Below are 6,616 nucleotides of genomic sequence, written 5' to 3'. Positions count from 1 at the left end.
GTCTTTAGATACCAGCCATCTCTCCAGCCATCTAGGGTAATTCAAACCACTTTGTTCCTTTCACAGATTAAGAAATTTTTCAGTCGTGAAAGGCGGAAAATCAGCTTCTACCCTGCCTGGTGAGATGTTTGCTGACAATACCATAACCCCACAGATTGGACTGACAGACAATGAAATGACGTCAACCATGTGCACAGCACTCACAGAGGGGCAGGGAGTGGTGACGTCATCACAGAGGGAGGCTGAACTGTGATGGGCTTGGTGCGTGTGAGGGGGATGATGTCAATGGCATCCTGTGGGCACATTGAGCTGGAAGGTCTGAGTCAGGGTCTCTAGCGGCCTCTGCCCACTGCCTTCTCAGTCACTATGGACAGGGAAGAGGAAGGCTTGTACAGACGCCCCACCCCCTCCTCCTGTACTGAATCAACAGTCCCGTGTCTTAGAACATGTCCTAAGAAACAGATCAGGCGTACACACACTGGCACCCAACATTTCATCTATTTAAAGCAATCCTCCTGGGCTGGCACTAGTGAGTCTCGGTTCTTATGCACTCCTTCATTCAGAAAGGATCAGCTGAAGCCCTGTTCCTTTAGCAATGGAGGTGGATTCCACAGCTGAGGGAAACACGTTGCCATGACACTGAGGGAGGACACCAAAGCCGCCTTCACAGGACACCACTTCATCTTTTACCCTTCCCATTCTGCTCCTGTCTGAGGACAAGATCTTAGGCAGCTTCCAGGACGTCCTCTCAGAAAATAACAATAGCTGAGCTCCCCTGGAGTGAGCTGGGAAGTGTTTTTCCAGTGGCGCCTCTAGAGGGCAGTACTAACATCTACAAGAATTTTCTGCTCTCAAGCTGGAAAGAAAACATTTAACCTCAGAATGTTGCTTCCACACTCACTTGGGCCCCTCTCACACTTTCCCGAAAGCTCACAGACTGGGGGCACCTTCTGCTTGGTATAAGATTTAGCCCACAGTCCTCTGATTTCTCAGGGTTCAATAGTTCAAGATTCATACTTTATTTTTCATTTGCTTTCTTGGGATTACCATCTAAAAACAGGTTGTTTTGTTTGTAGTTAAATAATAAGGTCTTGGGTTTTTTGTTTGTTTGGTTGGTTTTGGTTTTGGTTTTTGGTTTTTTTCGAGACAAAGTTTGTCTATAGCTTTGGTCTTGTCCTGGAGCTAGCTCTTGTAGACCAGGCTGGCTTCGAAATCACAGATATCTGCCTGCCTCTGGCTCCCTAGTGCTAGGATTAAAGACGTGTGCCACCACCGCCCAACAATAATAAGATTGTAATAAAGTAACCAATCCTAAGTATGAAACCTGCTGTTCTGCTATTTAAACAGGATCATCAAAGCTATCAGAATCCACAGGACACAAACAAATGTGGTAGAAAATCAACTGGGGAAGGGCTTTGGGAGGGAGACCTGGGAGAGTCTGGGTGAATTCAAGTTCTCAAGTGAGAGGAATCTGCACGTTCTCGTGAGACTGGAATACAATTCAAGAGAAGAACGTTATTGATCTCAGGTTTGCCTGAGAGCACAATCCAGGTCTGCTCCTCACTGTCCTAAATCCCACACTTTTAGATTCCTTTGTAAATACCTTGAATCCCACCCTTCAGCTCGGTGACACTGGAGGAAGAGGAGGAAGGAACAGAAGAAGGGAAGAATGAAGACCAGGACAGAGGAACGAGGGAAAAAATAGAAAGAAGGAATGAAGGAAGGTTGGAGGACATAAAGAGAGAAGGAACAGAGGAGGAGAGCTAGCTTGCTACTCAACATTCAGTAATAAAATTATCCATATGAACCAGAATCCAATGCAGGTTAAGTCAATGGAACTGAGCAGTGAATATGATAAAAGTGATAAAAGTATATGTATATATATATATATATATGGAAATTACATAATAAAAGCAACTCTTTTGTACAATCAATGCATGCTAAATAGAACATTGAAAAGCTGTCTTCCGTTGATGCAGACATGGGACTTGCTACACAGATTATAAAGGAGAGAACTGACCTATGAGAGTCCAGACTTCTGCTCTGCTCAGCTCCCCAACTCCTGTTCCATGTGAGTGTGGAAACTTCTTTAATAAGGTGGCCATTCTCACCAACAGGGTGGGGTCCTGCATCCACTCCTATGGATTCACATAGAGTTCAAGATTCCAGAGTTTCATGACAGAGTAGAAAGCTGACAAATCAGGGAGGGGCTCACAAGCCACCACCCTCTCATGAAGATCTGGATCCTTCAATGTTTATTGAAGGTTTGATGCTCCTGTGCCTCTAAGTAACCTCTTATGTGTGTTCCTGTGAACAACCCTAATGAAGCACATTGCTCAGGACAGAAGAAACACGGGAGGGAGGACTGAGCTAGAAGCATGAATGGTGTCACAGAGTCAACCATGGAACCCTCAGCTATGATGATAACATGTGACTTACATCTACTGAATTTGGGGGAACGTTTGTTAAATGGCCTTAAATTGTGAGGCCCTGTCCTCCCTGTTCCTTGAGGCCAAAACACAGGATGCAAGTAATGTTTACACTAACCAGCTAAGCTTCCTGCTAAGTTCCTTGTTTGCTTCTGCTACAGCCTGGTACTATAGCCTGAGGGCTCTATTTTACTTTAAAATGGTAATTTCTCAACCTGCCTGAAAGAAGTTCAAGGCGCCAAGGTCCATCTGACCTGTCTGACATTGCCTTGCACCCTCGACCACCTGCCTGAGGAGAAGCTCCCACAGACGCCAGTTTCCCCAGCCCCCTCTGGGTGGGAGGAGTTTTTCTTTACTGGGGCCAAAAGTATTTAACCCTGGATTAAGTTGAATAAATTGGGCATTCTCTCCTTGAGGATGACTGGAACTCTGTATCTGTGTATGTGCATCTTGTGTTTTAACCCCTAGGACAATACGGAACTCGTGGAAGGTGGGTGGAGTGGAACAGCGACCCCCACATTAAATTACAGAATTAACACATTGCCTCAAATTCAAGGCTAAGTTGAAGTTCAGTTTACAATGTCCCCTCCTTACTGTATCTGATGATAATGCTAATATCCTGTAATAAAATATTTGTCTCAACCTTTGTCCTATTTTAATCGGTAACTGAAGGGCAGAAAGGAATTTCACAGTTCACACTTAACTTTACCTGGATGGCCATCAACACAGTGTCCCAGCATGCTCTGGGTGTCTGTGCATCTGGGCATCCCTGCAGTTACTGCTGCGGGAAAGCTGTCATGTCACCATTAGGAATGTTATTACAAGACAGTGAGAATTACGGTTACTTCGTGCCAAGTTTACACTCAGGGATCTTATCCACAAACAAGGACATCTGTCACTGACTTCACTCACAGACCCACAAGTTCACTTGTGATTTTAGTTATAATCATTGGTTCATAGATCTCGGGTTATTAACCATTGCATGCTGACCTCGGTGGCTTCAGAGATGCATGTCACTGCCTGAGTCTGCACGCCCTCCCAGTGTCCAGGGCTGGCCCCTTTGTATCCTGGTGTGCACTGCTAATTTCTCCTCAGCTGTAGAATCTGCTCCACTGCTCTACAAACAGCTGGCAAAGCAGCAGTGCCGCACTCCAGGGTGATGTGCATGTGCACAGCACAGGGTCTCAAGTCCGTGTGTCAGTCAGTTCAGTGACGAGCTGTGTCTGACACTGCTCATGAAAGAGTGCATGTCACAGGCAGCGAGCTCCTGGCAGAGGAAGAAAGAAAACCTGTGGGGAAGGCGAGTGTCCCAGGAGAGCACTGTGGAGACTGCTGGGGAGACCTGGGAGATCTCAAGTGCACAGCAAGGGCAGAGTCAGGAGCTCTGCTGAGGGTTGCTCGTGCATTTATCCCCAGTGCATGAACTGGCGTTTTGGATTTCATTTCCTATGGTGGAATTCCTTGCTCAGTCAAGATCCCGGGGTAGAGGGGCTTGGTCCTGTTTCAACCTGATATGACAGACTTTGTAGACCTCCCATGGGAGGTCTTACCCTTTCTGAGGAGTGGATAGAGGTTGGTGGTGGGAAGGTAGGGGTGCAGTGAAAGGAGAGGAGGGAGCAGGAAATGTGGTTGGTAAGTAAAAATGAAAAAAAACTTTAAATAAATTTTTAAAAGCAAACAAACAAAAACAAAAGCAGAAAACATAACAACAAAAACTGAGTCTATTGTCTTAGCCCTGAAAGAAAGGGAGTCCTCAGTTACCTGCCTATCAATGCCTTTTCCTTGGAACCATGTCCCTGTTCTTCTAGCCTGCCTGCACTTTAGTCTTTCTGCAGCCCAGACTCTGCTCTCACCATTTCTTCAGCTGGGCCTGCTCCTCTCCATCCACATGCTGGACTTCCCCACCAGGTCCCTGTCCAGGCAACATGAGGCCCTGAGCAAGGAGCTCTCCAGGACTTGGTTCTGAGTTCCCAAGGCTGGCCAAGTGTGCAGCACACTGGAAAGCCTCTGTGAGTGTGTGACCAACTTTCCTTTAGTGTTTGAGATGTGTCACCGTGTGCAGGTGTAGAAAGGACATTCTGCTGGCCCATCATGTCCCACCTCCAAACCAACTAAGGTTAAAGTTCTTTGATGAAAATCCTGGACTTTATCTTCAATGAAAACGAATGTGTTCTCCAAATACATTTTTTAAAATAACTTAAATAATACCATCTACCTTTTGTCTTTGGGCTTTTACCTTTCTCTATTCTATATACCTTTCTTTCTTTCTTTCTTTCTTTCTTTCTTTCTTTCTTCCTTCCTTCCTTCCTTCCTTCCTTTCTTCCTTCCTTCATTCCTCTCAGGCTAGTTGTGTGGCTGGGTGACTGACCCATGACATTTTCCTCTCCTTTTCTTGCTCCTCTCTCTCTCTCTCTCTCTCTCTCTCTCTCTCTCTCTCTCTCTCTCTCTCTCTCCTCCCCCTCTCCCCCCTCTTTCTCTCTCTTGCTTAGATTTATCCTTCTATTTATTCTCTCTGCATACCAGCCTCATCTATCATTTCTCCTGCCTAACTCTTGGCTCTCTGGTGCGGGACAATTGTCTATATTCTGTCAGTTATGTTTTAAATAAACGTTGATTGGCCAGTAGCCAGGAAGTATAGGTAAGACAACCAGACAGGAAGTAGAGGTGAATCAATGAGAACAGGAGAATTCTGGGAAGGAGGAAACCCAATCCCCCCCAGTCCTGCCCAGACACGGAAGAAGGAAGATGTGACCTGCCCCGCCAAAAAAGGTACCGAGCCATGTTGCCAACATAGATAAGAATAATGTGTTAATATAAGTTATAAGAGTTAATAAGAAGCCTGAACTAATGGACCAATCAGTTTATCATTAATGTAGACCTCTGTGTGATTTCTTTGGGGCTAAATGGCTGTGGGACCTGGTAGGAGGACAGAAACAGGGCAGGACAGAAATCCCCATCAACAGCTATCCAGCTTTTGATTAGACCAATCAAGTGTTTTAGACAGGCAAAGTAACACAGCTTCACAGAGTTAAACAAATGCAACCAACATAAAAGAATGCAACACATCTTTGCTTCATCAAATAAATATTTCACAGCATAAACAAATGTAACACATCTTTAACTAATATTCCACAGCACAATTTCATGCACAGTGACCCTATTGTGTGTGTCCTACTGTCCCATGTATACTATTCTATGTGCAAGGTTCCTAGCATGTGTGTTTAAGCCATTCACACATACAAGGCTATGTGCAATGACACCAGAGCATATGTCTAACAACTCATCTATGCACACAGTTCTACATGCAATGATCCTAGCATGTATATACAGTTCTATGTACAGAGATTCTAAATGTGTCTTTAACCCATGTGTATTTTGCTCATATGTACATACAATTCTGTACACAGTGATCCTAGTGTGTGTGATTAACCCAGCTATACATACAGGTCTATGTGAAATGATACTAGGATGTGTGTTTAACCCTAATCTGTGGTGGTTTGAGATTGGCCCCTGTAGGCTCATATGTTTGAATATTTGGTCCCCAATTTGTAGAACTGTCTGGAAAGGATTAGGAGGTATAGCCTTGTTGGAGGAGGTATGGCACCGAAAGCAGGCTTTGATGTTTCCAAAGCCCACATCATTTCCAGTTAGCTCTCTCTGCTTGGTGCTTGGTGGATCAAGCGTAAGCTTTCAGCTTACTGCTCCCGTGCCTTGCCTACCTGCCTAGTGCCCTGCTCCCAGCAGGAGAATCATAGCTTCACTCACTGAACCTGTAAGCCCTCAACAAACTCATCATTCTTACGTTGTCTTGGTCACAGTGTCTTATCACAGCAATAGAAGAGTAACAAAGATGCATGGGTATGGTTCTACATGCGTTTCTGGATTTGTGTGTACATATGTGATTTAATGGCAAGTTTATACCAATATTTGTCTTTCAATCCAACAGATTTCATTAGTTATCAATGAAATCCTATCTGATGGGTGCCAAACCTAAATCAATATATAAATGATACAGTGTGCATATTTTCACGCCCTCTGTGTATAAAAGCGTATCATCACAGTTAATGCAAACAATTGGAGGAAGTGTTATGGACTATTGAGTAATAGCATTCTTTATCTATAAAATTGATTTTGTTGTTCTGTTTTGTTTTGTCTTGAACTGGGCACTCTGCTCCAAACACTGCTTC

The 6,616-nt window shown here is 44.5% G+C and overlaps 1 protein-coding gene across 1 annotated transcript in view; it reads right to left on the bottom strand.

The window, feature by feature from the left end:
* The window catches only part of LOC148122232 (glutathione S-transferase A2-like), a 44,213-nt gene extending 42,145 nt beyond the window's left edge, over positions 1–2,068 (bottom strand). The window contains exon 1 of the mRNA XM_087905421.1: positions 2,021–2,068. The gene's annotated coding sequence lies outside the window, so the exon portion shown is untranslated. The remainder of the gene's footprint in view (positions 1–2,020) is intronic.
* Positions 2,069–6,616: the final 4,548 nt, after the last annotated feature.

This window comes from Myodes glareolus, chromosome 4 (genome assembly GCF_982192425.1).
Source record: "Myodes glareolus chromosome 4, mMyoGla1.1, whole genome shotgun sequence".
NCBI lineage: Eukaryota > Metazoa > Chordata > Mammalia > Rodentia > Cricetidae > Myodes > Myodes glareolus.
This window is presented reverse-complemented; position numbering and strand designations above follow the sequence as displayed.